At 39.0% G+C, this 23534-nt stretch overlaps 1 protein-coding gene and 1 long non-coding RNA gene across 3 annotated transcripts in view; one reads left to right on the top strand and one right to left on the bottom strand.

Moving 5' to 3' along the window:
• The window catches only part of JAK1 (Janus kinase 1), a 155564-nt gene that overhangs the window by 30938 nt on the left and 101092 nt on the right, over window positions 1–23534 (top strand). The window lies entirely within an intron of this gene.
• The window catches only part of LOC144310742 (uncharacterized), a 42786-nt gene continuing 39242 nt past the window's right edge, over window positions 19991–23534 (bottom strand). The window contains exon 6 of the long non-coding RNA XR_013376414.1: window positions 19991–20113. This is a non-coding gene — a long non-coding RNA (uncharacterized LOC144310742). The remainder of the gene's footprint in view (window positions 20114–23534) is intronic.

Genomic DNA, 23534 nt, shown 5'->3' with positions numbered 1-23534 from the left:
CTGTTTATACCACCCTGAGATGCAGGCGCGGGCTTGAGGTCTGACGGGCCTCGCTCTTGCCCCGAGAACTTGACCGCCCGCTCTCGGGCTGAACTGCCGTGGTTGGACGGGGTGGGGGGGCGGGGAGGAGGTTTTCTCTCTGGCCTCCACACCGGGGCTGAGGGGCTTCGTCGTTTTCCTCCTTTGCGAGCTCAGCGAGGGAAAGTTTCTGGGATTTGGGGCTAACACGGGGGGGGGGGCGCGTTTGCGGACTCAGGAAACGCCCCCCTCTCCTTTTAGGTTCTTTCGAGACCCCTGGCCCTAGACAGCCCGTGAGAAGGGCGAGAGATGCACCCGGGGCGAGAGGGCCAGGGAAGAGGTACGGTGAGAGCGAGAGCCCCCCCCCCACCCCGGGGGGGAAGTGCGAGCCCTGCTGTAATGGGCCTGAAAACGGGGCCGGTCTCTGGCCTTCCCTTCTGTCTTACTCTTCAGACCCCCTCTGAACGTGGTCGCCAAGCATCCAAGGGAGACATCGCTGTAGCAGGGCTGGTACCCCCCCCCCCCCCCCCCCCCCCCCCCCGTCACATCCCAAGGTTCCAGGGATGCCGGCTCCTCCTTGGATGTCTGTTTACCAAGGGACTTCTTTAGGGAGACCAGATTGGCAGGTGTTCGCCTTTTATTATTATTATTATTATTATTATTATTTATTTATTTAGGTGTTCGCCTTTTAAAAACGATTGTATGTTCTCTGTGAATTCCTGTGTGCCCGTTCGGAAGAGGACCCTGCCACTTCTTTTCATACGTGGCTGTGAGCTGTCTTCTGCCCCCGGTTGAATACATGCTATTAACTTTTTTTTTTTTTTTTTTTTTAACACGAGTCCTAGGGTTTTTCTCTCAGTGGCAGGAGTTCACAGTGGTGTTAAGATTGTCATTGCTTCTTTCAGGTAGGAACGCGTTGAGAACCTCGTATAGTTAAGCGATGAGTAGAATGCAGGAACAATTCCATATGATCATGGAGTTCTTTGTTGGCAGATTTTTAAGAAAAGGATTCAAACGTATGGGCGTTTACACAGTGCAAAATCTTTTTTTAAGACGAGCATTTTATATTGATTAAATATCTGTTCAGCTCCCTTTCCAAAACCCCATTTTGTGCTGTTTCTCGCTTTTGCTTTTGGTGACTCTGATGTTTCCTACGACCAGGGAATCATTCTTGCTGAAGGATCAATGTGTTCTTTTGTACCTTGTGGTGAAGGTTAATGGAGACGATGAGGATACCAGACACTTGGGGAACAATATGCTGTGTATTATGGAGAAATTGTGTTCTCTGTATATATAGGTCCAGTTTAAAGGCGTAAATAATCATACCTAACGATTGTGGACATGATGAATAGGAGCAATCACATCCTCTTCTTCTTCTTCTTCTGTTTGTTTTACATCCTCTTCTTAATTCTACATATCATATTTACTAAGCACTTTCACTGTATCTTAATTTTCCTAAATAGCTGCAAAGATTTATTTTTAAATCTGAGAATTGTGACACTCCACATTGATTTTCCATTCCACAGTATGCTAATTATAACCATTGGGAAGTGATGATAGAGGGAGGATAAATAAATTATACATATATAGATAAAATAATTCAAACATTTTACAAAAGATAACTACATTTCAATTTGCTATAATTTAAGCAGTCTTACTATCAGTTTGGTTAATGCTATATTTGTGATTATCTTTCTGGTCATTTGGTATCCACCCTTTACAGATTAAGGTAATAAGGTGAATTAGGTTGCAAAATTTTTTTTTAACTCAGGCATTTGTTAAAGAGATAGTAAAAATAAGGAGTTTTGAGAGTGGAGGTGCTTTTGCAAGAACGGACACTCGGATTAAATGGCATGAAGAAACTTAAATTGAGTGCTTTTAAGTCAGATTGTTAGGTCTGTCAGTTTACATTCTGAGTTCACAAACACTAGCGGTTTCAAGTGCAGACCACAAATTGTAGTACTGTTTTAAAGTTATCAATCAGCTTCTTCTGAATAGCTAGCTTTAGGTCATATATATATTTGGACAGAAACCCAGCTGAAGCAAGTACTGAGGACATGTGTAGATTTATATTCACTTCTATAGAAGAAATGCTAATGTATAACTGAGTTAATAGGTTTATTAGCAGAGATCAAGATCCGTGTTTTCTAACTCCTTTAAGTGTTTCTCTCCCTAAACACACACATATTGTATATATTTTTATTATGTATTTCCTAATTTGTTCTAATGAGATAATATACTTTTAGAAAATTTATCATCTGAGATGTGAATATTTGTACAAGGAAATTTTTCTTGTTCATTTCCACATTAGGAAAAATTGAGGAATTGGTTAATTAACTCAGTGACAAAGTATATATATAAAATATCATAAAAATGATATTTTTAAAGATTTTATTTATTTATTCACAAGAGAGACAGAAGCAGAGACACAGGCAGAGGGAGAAGCAGGCTCCATGCAAGGAGCCCGACGGTGGGACTCCATCCTGGGACTCCAGGATCAGGCTCTGGGCCAAAGGCAGACGCTCAACTGCTGAGCCACCCAGGCGTCCCGAAAACATGATATTTTAAATAAATAAACTGTTAGATATACCAGTAGTTGAGGAGCAAAGAGGTCAAGGTTATTGAGTGAAAAGATTGGATGGTTTGGTATTATTGAGTTCTTTGTTACTATTTTTTGGGGGTAAAAGACTTATGTAGTTTTCTTATTAGAACATAAACTTTTCAGCTCTACAGTTTCTTTAAACATAAGAATTATTTTCTCAGTATAACAAGAGGGAACACTCACAGTAGAAAAATCAGAAAATCGAGGAAAGTAGAAAAGTCATCCATGGTCTACTCCCTTTCCTGTTTAAAGACAATCAAGTTCTTACCTATTTCTTTTCTATGAGTCCTTAAAATTGGAAGAAGAGATAATGATGGGAAAAGGGGGAGCAGCTGGTGACCAGAGAAGGTATTATTTGTTTCTATGCCTTTAATTTTCTCTTTTTTGATAATTACCATGTACAGGTATATCATAGGAGAAATATCATTAGAGAAATTGGTTCATTGTTTTTATACTTTGTGGGCTAACCTCCAAGCCATGTTCTCATTCGGCATGTTGTTTCCTCTCTACCTCTTGCTCTCCCCTGTTCTCAGCTAGGTGTGCCACTATTGCTTCCTGTCTCAAAAACCCTATGGTAACATGCGCTTTTAAACAGCTGCCATGTTGAAATGAGCGGGTTTCAGGGGCAGGAAACTACTTCCTATGAGAATTCTTCCCTCTGAAGTGCACCAGTTTTTTTTGGCCGTTTGAGGCAACAAGAAAGCATAAAACATTAAGTTCATTTCCATGATATGTTTACTTCTAAGGTTTTATGATCTGTGATTCTTAGCAGCTGGCGCTGGGCACACATTTTTCCTTGGTGCTCTGTGAATAAATTGCCCAGTCCTGAGGCAAGACCTGCTTTAGAAGAAAAAAATGAAAATTTCTTTAAGTCTACTCTAGCCAAAAGACAGAGCTGATCTTTGTTGGGATATTTTTAATCTGTGGTAACTGAGTTTACTTAGCAGTAATATTCACTCAACACTTTGTTCATTCCTTTATTCGTTCAGTTAAATACTTGTTGAGTCCCTGCTATGAATCTCAGGGAGTGAATAAGCAGAACAAAACATGCAAAAATCCTTGTCCTTATAGAATTTACAGTCAGGTGGAAGAACTTTGGAACTGTTCATTCAGGGTTTCTCAGTTGTAGATTTTACACATGCAGAAGAGTCAGTCCTACTTTGTGAATGTAGATTGTTTCCTAGGAACCTTCATGGCACTCCTTTAAAGTCTGAGGACTGAGAAGTCCCCCATTTTTTAATGTTAACAGATTAATTACCTGTAGAAACAAACATCTTTTCAGTACCTACCAATTTCTGGCAGATGGATAAGATAATTTATATGGAAATAAGCCTGCTGTATGTAAACTGTAACACCGTGTGGGTGATGCTATAGTAGAGGTTGGAACTAAGATTGCTGGGACCCGAGGGAAGCTAAACCTTGCCGGAAGCCCTGCCCGCTGCTGTTTTTGAAGAGGTTTCACTAAAATTGGGCCTTGAGTGAGTAGGAGTTCTCTTGTCTAGGGGTGGGAAGGGAACTGAAGCAGAGAGAGCATAAAAACAGAGGCACAAAGGTGGGCAGGTACATAGTGTGGGTGACAAATTAGGAGGCAGCCACTCTGACTAGAGTAGAAAACTGGGAGGCAGCAGCAGGAGGTGAAGCTGGACATGCAGGATGGGGCCAGATTGTGAAGACCGAGACTCTGTCCACAAGTCTGAGCAGTGTGAGGTCAGGGGCTGTGGCCTGTGTTGAATGAATGGGGAACCATTCATAGTTCTTGAGTTCAAGCACTAACATCATTAGCAAGTGGAACAACTGTGGAACACTGAAAGGGTCAGCTTTAGTTGACCGTTACCTTTTCCTCTCCCCCCATCACAGAAAATATCTTACTTACTCACCACCTATCAACTATCCAGAAGATTGCTAGGAAGCAGGAAATGTTTAGAGCCACTGTAGATGTCATGGAATCCCTATGTGCTTTCCTTGTAGTGGAGGAAAATGTATTTTGATTTGCTTGTAATTTATAAAGCATTTGTTTTAGCATTATTAGCAGTCAATCTAACTGGTTTTCAAGTCAAGAGCAGATTAACTACAACAAACATAAACGATATTTGTTGTTAAGAGGATGAATACAAAGAAGGCATATTCTCTGAGACAAGCAGTGTTAATTTTTATTTTGGAAGTGAGTGAGAAGCAGAATGAAAAGCAGAACCATAACTTAAAAAAGTGAAATAGTCTGTGTGGTGCCATTTAGTGGAGGGGCAAATGCCGTTGTAAATATCCTAGCGAGTTGGAGTTGTCCCTGTCACAACACAATATGGTAATTGGCGTTGCTAATGATGACCAAGCCATTAAGAAGAGCTTGAGTTGTGGAGCCTAATGGAAAGGGCGAGATAGATAGGTCTGGTCTCTAGCAGAAAAGGGCAGCTTTAGGGTTGGGCTGTTGGGAGGTGTACAAGTGGTGGATAGGGGTGGAGTAAGAAGCTACTGTCAGGATTGCAACAGGACAAGCTCAATAAGAGGTTTTCTGCAGAATGAGAAGCCAGTGATGAATCTTTGCTCACAGGAGTTTGCTTTAACTCTTCTGGGAAAGGGTTACTTAGGAGTGAGAGGAGACTGCCTCTGCAGGCTAGGAGGAGGAGCTGTGGCTCTCTGTGAAAAAAGGCCAGACTAACTTGAACCCAGCTGGGAAAGACTAAATCAGGTTAACTTGTTTACACCTTGAGGTAGGAAACCTATGTTTTAGCCTTGTTTTTCATAATCTGTATTTTTGGAGACACAGGAGGCAGGCTACTTGTTTTGATCCTAGCTGGGATAATGTGGGCAACTTCAGTGTGTTTCCTTATCAATAAAATTAAAGATGGTACTGACCTATAAGACTGTTTTGAGGATTGAATGACTATGCCTGGGGATTTTGGAATGGTGCCAGGCACATGGTATAAGCTAAAAATTTGTTGGCTTGATTATTTTATTTTTTATTGGTGAATGTACTTTGGGTTAAAAACAAAGAGCTCAAATTGTATTCAGAATGCTTTAAGATGGTAGGAAAGTGTGATCCACTAAATATAAAACAGTAACTGATACATTCTGTATCAGAAAGGCTACAATTAAAAATGGTTGAATCAAAAAAGTTTAGGCACTTAAAGTATTCTCAAATCTAGAGGAGTTTATTATGTAGACAGCACCAAAGGTGATAATACATTAGGTTCTGCTGTATTTTTAGGGAAAAATGAGACACAAAGATGCCTTTAATTTAACTTTAAAGATCATGCAAGGTATATAATTTGGTAGGAATGTATTAGACTTTCTGGGAAAGTCCGTATAAAGGTTCTGTGTTGCTTTCACTAATTCAGTTTACTTAGGAAGTGGCAGAAACAAGGCATACCCGTTTGTAAAATGGTGTCCTCAGAGTTGTGTGGAAGTTAAAAATCTTCTAAGTCAGATGATGTGTTAGGGAGTTTTGTTATTTAAGCAATTATAAGAGTTTAAAGGAACTCTGAAATATGTGTTCAGTTTCTCCTGAATGCTGTTTTATCAGTTTCTATTTCCATATGTGTGCTTTCCAAAAGCAAATTTCGCTCAAAATATAAATTGTACAGAAAGTTGGCCCTTCCTCCTGTTCATATTTTAAATATGCCTTTAGTTCCTTCTCAGTGATGTTTATGATGCATTTATAGTCTCAAGAACAACAGTTGTCAGGTGCTCTTTTTATCCCATGTTCTTTGATAGCGAAGAAGTTAGCTGCATTTTTTCCTTTTCTTTCCATTTGAGAAGGATAAAACTGTAAAACTCCCTAATTTGTGTTTGTGGAAGGGAAGTCCAGTTCAAATGATGAGTAAGCTGACCTGTAGGTATTTAAAATAAAATTTTAGGTTTATCATATTCAAGTACGTTGGGTAACTCAGCTATCTTTGAATGTATGTATCAGGTGGAAATAGGTAAGAACAATTTGTAATTAATGCAACTCTTGTTTTTAATAGTGATTTAAAGGGCTTACAGCTATTAGAACTGACAACAGTTCATTCAATTAAGCGCAATTATATCTGCAGACTTATTTACACAGTTAATTTGCTCAAGCTGTAGCAAGGCTGTAATTCACAGCAATTTTTTTCAATTAGTAGAGTTTAAAATCTTTTATTTATGGTAAGAGAAAAGACAAAGTTAAAAAAATCAAGAAGAAAACAAACTGCCAAATGTATATTTTCCCAGTGAAAAATTTTGTTATTTAACAAGATCATATGCAGGGAGGCACACAGATGTGATTTGTATAATTAAATAATAAAGAGATGCAATGAATCTTTTATTGTATACCTGCAGACCCATTTTAGAGTGGATTCACAAAGCAGAATTAAAAAAGTTAGATGCGCAATGTCTAAATTTAATATTCTGGCTGGTTTTTTTTGTTTGTTTTTGTTGTGTTCAGTTAAAGCCATTCTGTAAAAATAGGCAGATCTGCTAATAACCATATATTAGTTTTCTAATTGGAAAAACTCATTTGATATATGATGTTATCTTTGAAGAATCCCATCTTTTCACTTGTTTAGAATGACAATTTGCCCAGGTTGGTTAGAAGGAGGAGGGGGAGGATAGAGAAAGCCAACTGGCCGGAATGTAAATTGTAAGCCCACTTGATGTGCATTTAGGCTATGGGAGATACACAAACTGGCTGAGATAAAAATGCTTTTATGTTTTCATGCTTATTCCTTTATTTAACAATTATCTGTAAATCATGTATTATATGAGGACAAGACCTGATCCTTGCTAGTGGGAAAAACAACAATTCAACAATTTTACGACTATTTGTTATGATTATGGTAACTACCAGGAGAGATGTCTTAGTTTGCTCTGGAGGTTGAAGGCAGTATGAAGAGGGAGTCTCTGTGGTACATCTTTTTTTTTTTTTTTAATATTAAAATCTGAAGTGTGAAAGAGTTAGCTAAGCTAAGAGGAAGCAGTTTTTCTGGCCAAAGGAAACAGCATGTGCAAAGGACCTGGGGTGGAACCAACATTGCAGCTGGAGCAGAGAGGACAAAGATACAGGCTGGTGAGGCAGGCAGGAACCTGATCAAGCAGGGCCTTACCTTGGACCTTATAGGAGGGGAAATTGAAGGCTTTAAAACAGGGCAGTAACATGATGGGACTTGAATAATTGTATGAAAAAGAGAAAGAAGGATCCCACCACCCTGCCCTTGCTACTGCCCTGGGAGCACCTCTCCTTTCTCTGCCCGCTCTCTGCTTAATGCCTTCCTCCCATTCACTCATTCTTTAATTCTTTGCAATCTGACTACCACTCCATGCTCTTGGGCCTTCTTCTTTGAGGTCACTGGTGAGCTTCTTGCTATCACACTTGGTAACTTTTTTCTACTCTTTATATCTAAAACATGGTGCGGGATCCCTGGGTGGCGCAGCAGTTTGGCGCCTGCCTTTGGCCCAGAGCGCGATCCTGGAGACCCGGGATCGAATCCCACGTCGGGCTCCCGGTGTGCATGGAGCCTGCTTCTCCCTCTGCCTATGTCTCTGCCTCTCTCTCTCTCTCTCTGTGTGTGTGACTATCATAAATAAATAAAAATAAAAAAAATAAAACATTTGATACTATTAGAAACTCTTTTCCTGAAAGATGTTCCACAGCCCCACTGCTGTCTGGCTTCTGAAACATGGTACCTTTCTGTGACTTTGCTCTCTTCTCCTCTCTCCTTTTTCCCCAAGCTGCTGCAAATGGCAAGTCTCATTTGTTCCTAAAACTTGTTTTCACCTGAGCTCCAGTTATCGAGCCATGTTAGGCATGATTCAAAGCATTGGGGATGCTCTAGGAAACAAGAGGCTCCTTAAAGAGTCAGCATTCTAAGATGTGAAACCTGTCATTAAATAAGATAATTTTGGGCAGTGATAACTGCAATAAAGAAAATAAGGTAATGAGAAGAGAGAATGCTGAAATGGTTGGGAGAGGGACTTCCTCCTGGGCAGTGACATTGGAGTCAGGCCTGAATAATGAATCGGAGCCAGATCATGTGGTGATTTGGAGGAAGAGTGTACCAGGCAGGGGGAGTAGCAGATGCCCGGGCCCCAAGGGGGGATGGTCTTTCCATTTCATGCTGGGCTCCCTTACCTGGATTTCTTATTGACACCCCCCCCCCCCTTTAACTGTTTCAGAATTGGTATCTCTCTTTCTAATCCCACCAAACCCGTGGAGAATTTCTCTGTTCCTCTTAATGCCATCTCTGTTCACCACCCTCAAAACCTCTTAGACCAGCAGTCATAAAACTTTTTCCACGAAGGAAAAGACAGTAAATATTTTCAGCTTTGAGGGCCAGGCTGCCTCTGTCACAACTACACGATCCTCCTGTAGAATTAAAGCAAATGTAGACAATATAGGAACCAATCAGAGTGGCTGTGTTCCAATAAAATTTTATTTATGGACCCTGAAATTTGAATTTTCACTCATCACAAAATATTATTTTTTCCCCAACCACTTAAAAACATAAAAATTTGTACAGCTTCTTAGCTGTACAAAACAGGTGGCAGGCCAGATTTGGTACATGGGCCAAAGTTGCCGACCCCTGTCTTAGACTTCTCTTGACTTCTCCCCTTTTCTTCCTCTCCAGCTCACAGACAGCAGTTGGCCCAGTGCTCGTAGTGCTCCCTGCCAGTATTTGCACCTCTGCTTGTTCACTATCTCTCTGTCTCTGAGCTCTCTTTCTTCTACCTGGGTGACCCGGCAGTTTCTCATGTAGTCTCTCTGCCTCCAGCCCTCCATACAGACAATGAACGGTCTTGCAGCTGGATTCAGGTCATAGAATTGCCTGGCCATAAGCCTTCGTCAGTCCCTGTTGCATACAGAAAATAGTCGAAATGCCACCTTAGTGTGGCTTTCAAGGCTCCTTGTGATAAGATCTCAACTTTTCAGCTTCTCCCATTTTTCCGCTTCTGCACTGTGTCAAAATAGGTTATTTACTGTTTTGTACTCAGGCCTTAAACATTTTTTCTGTTTTTCTGCATTGTTTTTTTAATGCACTTTGCCCATGTCTTGTGCTCTCCATCTGCCAAAATCCTGTACCTTTCAAGTCACTTTCTTTTTTTTTTTATTTTTTTTATTATTTTATTTTATTTTTATTTTTATTTTTTTCAAGTCACTTTCAAATGTCCCTGATCCCTCCCCTCCTCTCTCCAATAAAAGGTGTGTATACATGTAGCGCTTCGGCGGTGGTAAGCAGTCCTCTTTTATAGGGCATTGTGTTCCACCTTATGCCTCAGTTCTTTTGTAAGCTGGCTTCCCCTATGCAATCTCAAGGTCCTTGAGCCCAGGAACAGTCTCATTCACTGTAATACCGCCATTGGTCCATTGAATAAATGCTAAGTCCTGTATAGATATATACAATTTGTAGACAGTCTAACTGGGAATGTTTTGCTGATGGGAATTGGGCCAAATTAAATCCTTGCGTCTTCTATAAAGAGACACAGTTTTGTGAAAGATTAGGTATTTTGGAAGACTTTGGTTGTATTCTTGATCCTGTCAATAGCTTAGATAAATAAGTTCAGGCAAATTACTGATGTTCCTCTTCAAGAATTGAGATGTTTCTTTTTATAGGAAAGAGAAATGAGTGCTCTTTAATTTATAACATTTCCTTGCCAGACAGTTCAGGGCCGTTATTTGCTTGTTTTAGATTGCTGTCCACTTTTCTTACAGTAGTCTTCCTGCCTCAGTCTCCCACCAGATCGTTTGTCACATGTATTATGTTCTTGTTTTAATGAATGGTTCTTCTGTTGTATGTGTCTTTTATATAGGTTTTAGCTCAACTTTTTTGGTGATAGAAATATAAATAATAAACACTAGCCTCTTAGTTACCTATCCTGAGGTGACACCAACATGGTAGGAGAGATAAATATCTCAGAAGAAACAAGTAAGAAGGCTCTGGGGCAATATGGGAAACATGACATGGGTTTGGTGGAAAATGAGAAAGGTGCTTTGTAAGTATCTTGTAATCTTTTGGTTAACTTGTGCTTAGGGCAGGTCATGTCTCCCAGGTTTGTGGTGTGTAGCACATTTTTGCGAATAGGAAGGGAAGGAAGCAAGAGGATGAGACTCAAGATTAATAAACTTCTATGTGCCAGTTGTTGTACATGCATTGCATTTGATATTTAATCTTTTAATAGCCAGGGATTTGGATCTTAACAGCATCATTTTCCAAATGAGCAAACAAAGCTAATAAATGGCAGACCTGAAATTCAAATTTAAAGCTCTCTGGGATTAAAAACAAAAACATGTCCTATCTACTCTTTCTCCCCTACTCCCAGCTTTACTGAGGTAGAACTTAAACCCTATCTCCTATCTTTTCTCTTGCCTCTTTATTTTGTTTTTGTTTGTTCTTTTGTTTTTTGGCTGACATTGACATTTAAACCTACGAAGCTTGTTTCTATCCTGTTTTATAGTATAATGCTTCTGAAGCAATTTTTGGTTCTCAGAGAAGTGCCTCATGCACCTGTATTTGGTATTGTTAGATGTTAAGTTTTAATAAAGAGGATCTGAAAGGATTGTTTTTTGTGGGAGGATGGGGGTGAAACAGGTGACTCCGTTCATTTAGCTGTCCTAAACAGAGTTCAGTATTTTTCTTGTGAAATATTTTTGACAGTGTAAATCAAACTTGGTTTACTGTTACATTTTATTACCTGGTTATTATATAACATGACCCATGTTTACAGTGCTTGGATCTGAGTATACTAGAGGTGCTGTGAAAAGCAGCCTGGACTTGGAACCAGGAAGAGCTGGGTCTGAGGCTGTCCTTTGCCACTTGCTGGCTCTGTGACTTTGTGCTCATAATTGATCCTCAATTTTTCTCAGCTTCAAGACAAATTTAATAGTGCCTATCAAAAAGGTGGTTTTGTGAGGGTTAAATGAGGTAGAATATAAAATAGCTTCAGAGAGTGCCTGGGATTTAGCCAACATTCAATAAATGGCAGTTACTCGCTGCCACCCCAGAAACTGAAAATTGCCAGGGAATCTGTAAATGATTATGTAACGTTTACATGTTTGTAAGTGGGAACTTTATTGCTGATAGATATTACTCAAGTATGAACTTCTGATGCAAGAAACCCCCTTATGCAAATAGCTGGCTTCCAGTTGCTACAAAAGCATCAGTATAACGTAGGGGCTTAGACTTCCAAATCTGGAACTATAGAGTCTGTGAGTTTGAATTCTGATTTATTTCATTAGCTGAGTGATCCTGGGCAAGTTATTCAACCTTTTTGAATCTTGGTTTCCTCTTCTGTAAAATGAGGATAATAATAGCACCTACTTTTCAGGTTGTAAGGATTACATGAGCATGCGTGCACATGCATGTGTGTGCGTATGTACCAGCACCCCATCAGGGCTTGCCACTACTATTATTTATGGTCTCTCTGTCTTCCTCACATTGTGTCGACAGCACATAAGTCACTGGAAATTCCTTGTAATTCCCTCTCACATCTTCTCTTATCAGGAGGATCCTCTTTTTACAAGTCTATCTTTTCCCTCTGTCTTCAGTGCCTTCTTAGTCACTTTAATTCAAGCCATCCTTTTCTCATATACTCTCAGCAGTCCTCTCCGTTGTGTATTTCTTGTCTAGATACTTAAAAAAAATCTGGTTTGGTTTTATGTGGAAACTGAACATTTTCTAACATTTTATCATTCTGAATGATAAACCAGCTATGTGTTAAGGCTACTTTTATACAAAGAAAGATGAAAGCCATATAGTCTCAAGCAAATAAAAAAAATGTATAAACTATTGTGTACTGAATGCTTACTCAGTGCCATTCACATTGGTACATTGAGACTCAGCATGATCGAATCACATGTTTAAAGGCACCCAGTTTTTAAGTGAAAGAACCTGAATTTCATAGAAGCGAGGCCTACCTGGCCATTGGTCTCAGAATTCCTGAGATTAGTTGCCTTAAAGCCAACAGGCACCTCCTCACCACTCCCATCTGCACCCCTTATTAACTTAACACTCTGCTTAAACTTCAGCTCCAGCTTTCAAGATGACAAGGTCACTCATAGTTCTCTTTGACTGAAAGAATGTTTTCTGCTCTTTTTGCAGGGGTAGATGTATATTGTTTCAGATACTATATGTCTTAAATTGGTCTTTTGTGGGTTGGCTTGGAAACCTAACCACATTTATAGCAGTGTGTGTTGGGAGACACTGCTTTAAATTTCAGACAAACTGGGAATGAATTTTTAAAAAGGCAAAAACCTTGCATAAACTAGAGAGTACCAGTGTATTTGTTCGAGTGTGTTACCTGCATTGATATACCTGAAAGGCTTGTATGTCACACCTGAACTAGGCACATTCTGGAATTTATACACATTATTGCACTTATTTTCTTAGCTATCTGTTCTCATCTGTGGCTGACCTTTGTATCCCAACTACCACCATTGTGTTTGGCACATACTAGGAACTCTATGAAGAGACCTATTTAGTCCTCTTTAAAAATCAATGTTTTTTTATACTTTTCTGTATGCTCGATATAGTTCAATTAAAAAGAAAATCCATGCAGTAAGGGTCAGGTAACATTGAAAGAGGAATATTGCCACATAGTTACCAATCAGATGAAAATACTGCTTATGCTAGGCTGAACTGAGACATTTAAAGGTATTTGGGAGCCAGACACTTAGGAGACTATTACTTTGATAATTGAGAGGGGCAAGGAAAGCAGTCAAACAAGTTCTTTCTTGGCTTGGAGTCTTGTTTACTTTTCTCAGGTTCGAAGTGATAGGTCTAATGGTTTTAAAGAATCGTGGAGACAAGTCTGCTGTGAACCCCAACATACTGGGTTCTAAGTTTATAGACGTTTTCTAGTTGGGGTTGTTTAAAGGTTTGTAGCACACAATGATCAGAAATTATTATAATAATTCTAAGAGTTAGAAGAAATCGAATTCACTCAGGGATACTTCCCCAGTTTTATAACAGAGAACACTAAGAATCAGAGCATCATATGACTTGCCCAAGACCTCTGCAGGCCAGCACTTTAGTGCATTTTTTAAAATACAGCTTTGGGGCACATGGGTGGCACAGTCAGTTAAGTGTGTGACTCTTGATCTCAGCTCAGGTCTTGATCTAAGGATTTTAAGTTCAAGCCCCACCTTAGATTCCATGCTGGGCTTGGAACCTACTCAAAAACAAAACAAAACCAAAAAACAAAGAAACGAACAAAAAACAGCTCTGTGCTGGATTTGTGATTGAGTGATAAAATGATACAGAAGGTATTTACATGTAGAAATTAAGAAACTAAATGACCATTTGGTGAAATAGCTGTGAGAAATTTAAGATACACATATTTGTGGGTAGAAGATTTAAAGATTATTTAAGAGAAATTGGGATTATGTAGGATCCAGCCATTGGACATCGGACATTGTGAAGAGCAGTGTCTTGTGGGAGAAGAGATAAAGCTCTTCTCTTTGGCTCTTGCCTCACTGGAAGTTAAGAGGTTATGGACCAAGTCCCTCTTGATTATCCTTTAGTCCCATTTCAGCCCTGTGCCTGCTGTCAGGCAGATAGATGGTCAGTAAGTAGTATTGAACACATGAATGCTAATCTTAAAATGCTAACTCTGGGATTATGTTGAGAAAGACCTATTTGATCATTTCGACTGGCATTTCTTTTTTATGCTGCTCCTTTTGTCAGGAGAAAAGACACTTTTTAAAAAAAAATATTTATTCACTCATTAGAGAGAGAGAGAAAGAGAGAGAAAGAGAAGCAGAGACACAGGCAGAGGGAGAAGCAGGCTCCATGCAGTGAGCCTGACCTGGGACTCTACCCCAGGTCTCCAGGATCATATCCTGGGCTGAAGGCGGTGCTAAACCGCTGAGCCACCCAGGCTGCCTGAGAAAAGACACTTTACAAAGCATCCCCAGCCTATTAGACCTTAATGGAGATAACAGTTCATATTAGGACAGCAAAAACAAAGTAGTGAGAGCTCATTACAAATAAAAAGATGCTCTCTAAAACTTTCATTTAAAACTTAAGACAGATAAGATCGAGACAGGTGAAGTGATTATGAACTAGACCCAAGTACTGTACTCTCCCACCATGCCACAGGGCTGCACTTGACTGTTCTTGACTGGTTTAAGGGAATGGCACAGCCTGTGATGCCCCTCCTGGTGCAATCTGCTCAAGTCCAGCTGGGGCCTGGCTCTTCTTTTGCCACTTGGGTCGGCAGAGCCTCCTAGAGGCTTGGTCTTTATGCCTGCTGCCTTCGGGTCACAGTCAAGGCCTTGATCACATAACTGGGTCAGAATGACCTGCCCTTGTCTTGTTCTTGCAGTGAGGCTAGCTCTCACCATATTCTTACTGTGGAACTGAGGCCTCAGGAAGTAATTGAGTCAGGGTATTTATGGCTGAAGCCTGGGGCCTCAAAGTAAGAAAGTGCTCACCTTGACTTGGACCTCGGAGGAGAGAAACATTTTTAAACCTTTCCCAGCCTTTTTCTTTAGTCATTAAAGAGTTACAGCCTATAAATTCAAAAATAATTGTAACCATTTGATTTTATACAAGAAAGATACATATTCTGTGGTCTTACTGATCTGTGTTTAGTTTCTATAGACACTAGGCACTTTTTTAGTTTTCTCTCTAAAGAGTTATTTTGGAATTTCGGATAATTTTTCTAGCCTATATTTCAACAAATATAGTTTCATACAGAATACTGTTAGCTATTCATTCTTTTATCTATTTTTCAGAGAAGTGAGCTTGTAAGCCTAATATTGTTGCTTCCTAGGCAGTCATTTGAAACTTGCTGTAGCTCGTGGATTCTTCTTTTAAAATTTTATTTATCATTTTAAAAAAGTTAAACAATACTGTACTTGAATTTTAGGAAAATTGAGAAATAAATAAAAATTCCAAGATCTATCACTCAGATAAACATTTTTGTTAATATTTTAGCATTTATTATTTCACTTTGTTTCATGCATAATAGATAAATAAATTAAAAAAATTTGGGGATCCCTGAGTGGCTCAGCGGTTTACTGCCTGCCTTCGGCCTAGGGTGTGATCAAGTCCCACATCGGGCTCCCTGCATGGAGCTTGCTTGCTTTTCCCTCTGCCGCCTGTCTCTGTGCCTCTCTCTCTCTGAAATAAATAAAAATCTTCAAAAAAAAATTCAAGGAGATCATAGAACGTAATGCTAATTTGTAACCTGTTTTTTTTTTTTTTTTTTCCACCAAATGATTCCTCACAATTTTATCTCCATGTGGTAATAAATTTTGGTTAGGGTGATAAAAGTTTTTATGGTATATAGTTTTCCTTAGTATGGATGAATAAAAGTTCATTTATCTAATCCTCTAAAGAAGAACATACATTGTTTTTCCTCTGTAAACCGTCATTGTGCCTCCATTTTTGTGGAATTTTCTGACTATTTCCTTAGACTATAAATGATAGTGTTTTCTGGATTTTTTTTTCACATTTTAAGATTTTGGATACTTATTTATGCTGTGATTTATGTTGTGCTTTAATGGAAACATCTTAAATTTATCCAGTTGGGTGTTCTAGAACAGAGAGTTCTCTAGGTTCTTTGCTGAGTATACGGTTTTGGGGACTTTGGTTGTCTGAGCAGTGTTTCTAAATGGTTAGATCTTGTCTAATGGTTAGACAGTATCATAAGCATTCTGGGCTGCCAGATTCCAAGATTTACTCTGAAGGTGTGAGGTGGAAGCCACTTTAAGCTGCTGGAAGATAATCCTGTGGAAGAGACAGGCTTTATCATTTTGCATTTACCAGGTGTGTTGCAGTGAACCTTCAAACTCTTCCAAGTAAAATAGGGTCGTCTTCCCCCCCACCCCCCTTATGATTAAACTACTGGCTGCTAACCTTTTATGACAAGGATAGATACCCAAAAGCAATTTCAAAGGGTGAATCTTTTGGTTAGTGGTTATAAAGATTTCACATGGATAGTATTCTCAGTGTTTTGAAGTTACTTTATTGGTCAGGTCTGCTTCAATGAAATCAGCAAGGCTAGTTTATTTTTGCAGAGACTTGTGACAACAAGCTTATAACTGCACTCCCTGGGGAGCACAGTACACTTTGAGGATTTTTTGCTTCAGGCACCTCTGTGCAGCCTTATGCTGTGAGCTTTTCAGATTCTAGATGTGAAACTGGTTTGACATTAACTCCCACCATGACAGCTTTTTAGATAGCTTCTTTGCATAAGTCAGAGTCTGCCGAGCTAGCGCCATGCTTGCCACATTAATTTCTTTTCTCTTTATTTGCTCCTTACTTCATGCCTCCTGGTTCATAGAAAAGAGCCATTATACCTCAGTAGTCCTAACGTTTTTTGATCAGATTTGTGTTTGATAAAATTAAACTGTGTCAGTAATTGGTAAAAACCAAACCAAGGGAACCTGTAGTTAATGAAGCATTGAGTTGAAGACCTGATAAAGGGTGAAGTTCTTTAAGCACAGATGAGAGATCTTATCTGTTTATCACCTTCCTGTTCTTTGACTTCAGAGCTAGTATGTTCCATCAAAAGCCTCCGCTTTAGGGTCATAATTTAAGCACTCTTTTCTGTGTTATGCTTCAGGTAATTTAGGAACATTTATATTTCTAAATTGGTCTAGCTATATGTCTTTCATGGTTTGTGTGTCTCTCCTATATATTATCTAGTGTAGATTTAATGATTTTTTAAAAAAATTACTTTTCTTCGTAAATGTGATAGCATTCTGGCCTGACATAGTGACTGATGTATTTACCAACTGGAAATACTATGTTAAATTTGAAATTGTACTCATAAAATCATGGGATTGTGTACTACTGTTCTTCTAAAGATATGTGATTTTGCAGATAAAATTGCAAATGGAGCTATGGAGAGAAAATTCTTACTCAAGGACCTATATAGCTCATTGTGGTTGTTTTTCTTTTAGATTTCTGTGTTCTCTCCTGGTGACTTAAACAAAAAAGATAGTGGGGTTTATTGGCCCAGGTACCTACAACCACCTAAGAGGAGGAAGGAAGAGAATCCATGAACTTCAGTGATGTCAAGGCATAATCCCTTCATTAGGAGTCATTGTTTCTGTTTCTCTTCATTAGTCTCATTTCTTGCCACAGTAAGGTTTTCTCCAAGTGGCTTGAAAGAGAACAACTGGCTGCCCCAAGATGATATAATTTTGGCTTCTACTCATCAAATCTCCCTGAAGGTCTTTTAGGTCACCTTTTGGTCCCATAGGTAGACAGTGGTTGGTCAACCCTGGGTCATGGTTGGGGGTCAGGCAGGATACTGAACTATAGTCCTAACAGAACCAAATGAGGTGAGAGGTTTCTAGACAGATAAAAATAATGCCTACCATAACATCTTGAACTGGCAGTTTAAAAAAATTATTTTTAATTGTGGTAAAATACACACCATTAAATTTGCCATCTTAACCATTTTTAAGTTACAGTTCACTAGTATTAAGTACATTCACATTGTCATGCAACTTGTCTACAGAACTCTCTTCATCTTGCAAGACTGAAAATATATTCCTGACTAAATGCACCCCCCCCCCCCCCCATTCTCCCCTTCTTCCAGCCCCTGGCAGCCACCATTCTCCTTTCTGTTTCTGTGACTCCTCTAGGGACCTCATATGAGTGGATGCATACTGTAGAAGTGGAAAATTTTCCCTTTCTTGTAGCTTCTTTGGTTGGTCTAATAATTAAATTGGCATCAGATCAACAGGAGAAAAACAAATTTAATTTTTTACATATGGGAGCTCGTAAAAATAGGAGTGTAAAGAAGTGACCAAAGCAAGGCAGCTTTCTATACCTTTTTTTTTACCTTAAACAATAAATTTGTGAAGAATTGGTAAGACAAAAAGTTTGGGCTTGGGGTAGCAAATTAATGAAGAAGTAACAAGTCATGTTTATATAGCCGCCTCCACCCTGAATCTCCTATTTCTAACAGTAAGGATGCTTTCTACCCTGTAGATTGCAAGGAGGGTACCCTTCTCATGGGGAATTTATTTCCTGCTGTACTGGCCATTTCTTAAGTAACTTTAATTCAAAATAATCAATATGCTAGAGTGGCACATTTTAGGGCAACATGCCTGGAACTCCCTCACTACAGTATTTATCCTTTTGTAATTGACTTATTTCACTTAGCATAATGTCCTTAAGATTCATCCATGTTGGGATCCCTGGGTGGCGCAGCAGTTTGGTGCCTGCCTTTGGCCCAGGGCGCGATCCTGGAGACCCGCGATCGAATCCCACGTTGGGCTCCCGGTGCATGGGGCCTGCTTCTCCCTCTGCCTATGTCTCTGCCTCTCTCTTTCTCTCTCTCTCTGTGTGACTATCATAAATAAATAAAAATTAAAAAAAAAAAGATTCATCCATGTTATAACATGTATTAGAATTTCCTTCCTTTTTAAAACTGAGTTAGTCTTCCTTTGAATGTATATACCACATTTTGTTTATCTATTCATCTGTTGATGGACACTTGGGCTGCCTTATACCTTTTGGCTACTGTAAATAATGCTATGAACATGGAGGTACAAATATCTCTTTGAGACCCTGGTTTCTTTCTTTTCTTTTCTTTTCTTTTCTTTTCTTTTCTTTTCTTTTCTTTTCTTTTCTTTTCTTTTTTTTTTTTTTTAAGATTTTATTTATTTATGAGAGAGAGAGAGAGAGAGACAGAGACAGAAGCAGGTTCCATGCAGGGAGCCCGATGTGGGACTCCATCCCAAGACTCCAGGATCACACCCTGGGCCAAAGGCGGCACTAAACCGCTGAGCCACCCGGGCTTCCCGAGACCCTGGTTTCAATTGCTTTATGAACTGGCTTTTTTTTTTTTTTTTTTTTTTTTTTTGACAACTCTGGCTCAAACAGGATGAAAACTAAGTTCATCTTTCCCTGCCCATTATCTTAATCTCCTCTTATCACCTTCACTGGTCACCTACGCCTGATCCTTGGGTTTTTTGACTTCTCTGTCATAGAGTTTTGGCCACCAACCTTGACCAGTTTTTAACTGTTAAACATCCTTTCAGTCCAGTGCTTTCTGAGAATGTTTGTTCTGAAGATGTCCTGTGAATAACGAATTTCAGGGTCAGATTAAGTTTGGGAATTGCATGTTGCTTAGTTTATCCTTTTCTTCGGGGGGACCAAAATATATGTTAACATACTAAAGTCTTAGGAAGTCTCACAGTGAAGAAACTATTAAATGTTACTCAGTTAACTATTTTCCAGCTATATTTGATCACAGACTCACTTTCACTTAACACTTAATGATACAGACTTGAGTAAGAGCACAGCTCTTGCTCTCCTCTCTCTTTGCCTTTCCATCTCCACTCCTACTGCCTTTCTTTCACTTTTATCTCTTGCTTGGACTGGAGTCCAAACCTGGGAAATTAGGGCTTATATAAATCTTTTTTAATCTCTTTGATCAATTTTGCAGTCCATTGAAGCCCCCTTCTCTTGGAATAAGAGAACATATACAATTAAATACATAGGATTATAAATCATTCACTGATTTGCTAGAGAAGACTGTCCTCTGGTTCATCTGCAGTTGCCACGGACTGGAAGTGCTCTGTGGGGACAGTATGGTGGGGAATAGTGTAGACAGTAGAGTTAGGACGTTCTCTGTGGGCAAATTATTTAATTTCTCTGTCTCTATTTACTCATCTATAAAACTGAGATAATAGTAATACCTACCTCCTAGAGTTGCTGAGAATTAAGGGAGTCCTAATATTTAAAGCACTTAGAATGGTAACTGGTATATATAAGTGCCTAATAGCTGTTGTTCTTTCTTTCCTCCCTTCCTCTGTGATAAGCATTATTTTGATCATATTTTGATCATATTTTGAACCAAAGATGGTTTATAGTTCCTCTGAGGTTATTTGGAGATTTTGCATGCATTTCCATAGTTCATCCCCAGTGAAGGAAAAATGCATCTGATGACATTATCCATAATTAACTATTTTGGTGCTCAGTAAGTGGAAAATATAGAATGTCCTCTTGTTAGTGTAGAATGTTTGCTTTATTTAACAAACACTTATTCTCAAAACCTAGAAAGTAGAACGTTAGAGGAAACATTGTGGAAGGAAATACGGTTATGGGTGAAAGGCTGACTTGGAGGATTTTTATTTTTATTGAGATCTTAAATATTTTCCTTTGAGAGCTTCAGCAGGGAAGAGCTTGAATTCCAATCATAGCTCTCTTACGTTGGGCAAGTTACTCAATGCCTTGCCATTTACTTATTTACCATAACTTGCTTATTTGGAGAAATGGGGCTGGTTATACCTATGAGGATTAATTTGAATATTAAATGAGATGACATGTATATAGAAAACATAGCCTGTGTAGGTGGGCTGTAAATGGTTTCCTCTCTCCTTCCAGGGAAGTGGAAGATAATTTCCATGTGATAGATTGCTCAGCTCCAGTGATTCTCTGTGGGTGGTGAATCTCCCTCTTACCCAGTCTTTCTTGGCAAGCCTTTTAAACATTATTATTGTTATTGATATTGGTGGTAGTGTTGATATTTTGTTTGGCATGGGCGCTATATTTACATGGTTCACAAAGCCAACCAATATAACAAGGTGCAAATTGAGAAGGCTTGCTCCTGTCTCATCCTTGTCCCTGTCAGCTTCCTTCCCTGCCTACTTAAGTATCCTCCTTTTATTAATTTCTTGTGTTCAGATATAATTTATACAAGTATATGTTTTTCTTCTCTATTTTTGTGCAAAGAAGAGCATACTCTCTACTGTTCTGTACTTTGCTTTTTTTTCATTTTACAGCATATCCTTCTCACTTTCCTTATTATTAGGGCATAGAATAGTTCCTTGTTCATATGCATGCATGCAAGTGTGTGTGTGTGTGTGTGTGTGTGTGTGTGTGTGTATGTATTAGAGCTCCAGAGTCTTCCACTGTGAATGTACCATGTTTACTTAACCAATCCCCATATTCATGGACATTTGTTTGTTACCCACATTTTTGCTATTGCCAACAGTTCTTCCTCATATGTACAAGATTGGGCAAATTCCCAGATGGTATTATTGGATTAAAAGATAAGTGCATTTATAGTTTTTATTAATCTGGTAAATTGCTCTCCATGGGGTTTGTACTATTCTGCTTACATTGGTATGCATTTATTTTTATTTTTATGTTTGCATTGCAGATAGTTCTTACCCCTCCCTCCATATCTTTTTTGAGTTGCCATCTTGTTAATGTGGAGGGTATCCTACACCTGAAGGAGATCCCTTCCTATTTTTCCTAAGTGGCCCTGGGCTGTTAAAAATCCAGTGTTTTCCAAGCCAGATCCTGGGACACGAGTTACAGTGGGGTGTGAGACCAGGTATCGTGCCTATCTTTATCTGTTCTTGTCCCTGTCTTGGGATGTGAGGGTGGAATGATTGGGTGTATTATGTGCCTGAGGCACCAGGTGCGTCTGGGGAGACAGCCATTTGTTCTGCATATAAAATACTACTAGCTACTGTCTCCCTTCTTTGGAAGGTCTTTATTTTTTTAAGGAGTTATGTTCATTGCTTTTTGTAAAAGTTGTTTCTGTTTTTTGAATATTTAGAATTACGAAGAAAATTTAAAAATGCTTGGAATCTCATAACCATTGTTAATATTTTAATGAATATCTTCTCAATCTTTTGTGTGTATTCTCATCGTAAATGGTCATTGTATACTGCATGATATTTTATAACCTTTCCTTCATTAGTGCATTGTGAATATCATTCCATCTTCCAGTAATCATACACACACGTGTACACGTATGTATATGTGTGTGTGTGTTTTGAATAGAATTCTGTTGGATGGCTTCACCACGATTCTGTGTTCCTGGATGAACATTTGTGATTGTTTTGTTATTTTACTTTGTTTTTTAGATTTTTACTTATGAGAGAGTGTGTGTTGACCAAGAATGGGGCCTGGGGAAAGGGGGTGGTGGCAGCGGGGAGAGGGAGAAGGAGAGACAGACTCCCCTCTGAGAAGAGGGCCTGACTTGGGGGCTTGATCCCAGAACTCTGGGATCATGACCTGACCCACCCAGGTGCCCCTTGTTAGTCATTTTTTTTTTTAAGATTTAATTTATTCATGAGAGAGAGAAAGAGAGAGACACACACAACACATACAGACACAGGCAGAGGGAGAAGCAGGCTCCATTCCATGCAGGGAGCCTGACGTGGGACTCGATCCCAGATCTCCAGGACCACACCCTGGGCTAAAGCCGGTGCTAAACTGCTGAGCCACCCAGGCTGCCCTTGTTAGTCATTTTAAACAGCCTTATGATGAAGATCGTTGTAGCTAAATCTTATATATCATTGTTATTTGTTTAGAAGAAATTCCTAGAAGTAGAACTGCTGGGTCAAAGTACAGATGCAGTTGCTTTCCAAAGCTGACATGCTGTTTATATTTCTAAATGAGAATGCTTGTTTCATCACATCTAATCAATTTGTGGGTATTATAACGTTTTAAAATTTGCCAATCTGCTAGTAAAAAATGGTAATCTACATTTTACTGTCTAGAATTAAAAATTTTGTTTTCATACTTGAGAATCATATATTTTTAGATTGCCTCGTCATGCCTTTTGTCCATTTTATTATTGATGTGTATGTTTCTTTTTGATATTTAAAGAAACTATAAATATATAGGATGGTAACTTTTTGTCAGAGATGGTACAAATGTTTTTTTTTTTCACCTTGTTTGCCTGAATATTTAGTGTCTTTTGATAGAGAAGTTATAGATTTTCATGGACTCAAATCTAGCAAACAATTCCTTTTTTTTTTTTTTTTTTAAGATTTTATTTATTTGAGAGAGAGAGAGTGAGTGTAAGCAGGGGAGGAACAGAGGGAGAGGGACGAGCAGACTCCACGCTGATCCCAATGCCCTGAGATCATGACCTGAGTTGAAATCAAGACTTGGACATTCAACTGACTAAGTCACCCAGGTGCTCCTCTATCAGACATTTCTACTTTTGATGTCGTGTTGGAGAGACCTTTTAACTT

The sequence above is a fragment of the Canis aureus genome, chromosome 3, assembly GCF_053574225.1.
Source record: "Canis aureus isolate CA01 chromosome 3, VMU_Caureus_v.1.0, whole genome shotgun sequence".
NCBI lineage: Eukaryota > Metazoa > Chordata > Mammalia > Carnivora > Canidae > Canis > Canis aureus.
The sequence above is the reverse complement of the archived record's forward strand: the minus strand, read 5'-3'. Positions and strand labels throughout refer to the sequence as shown.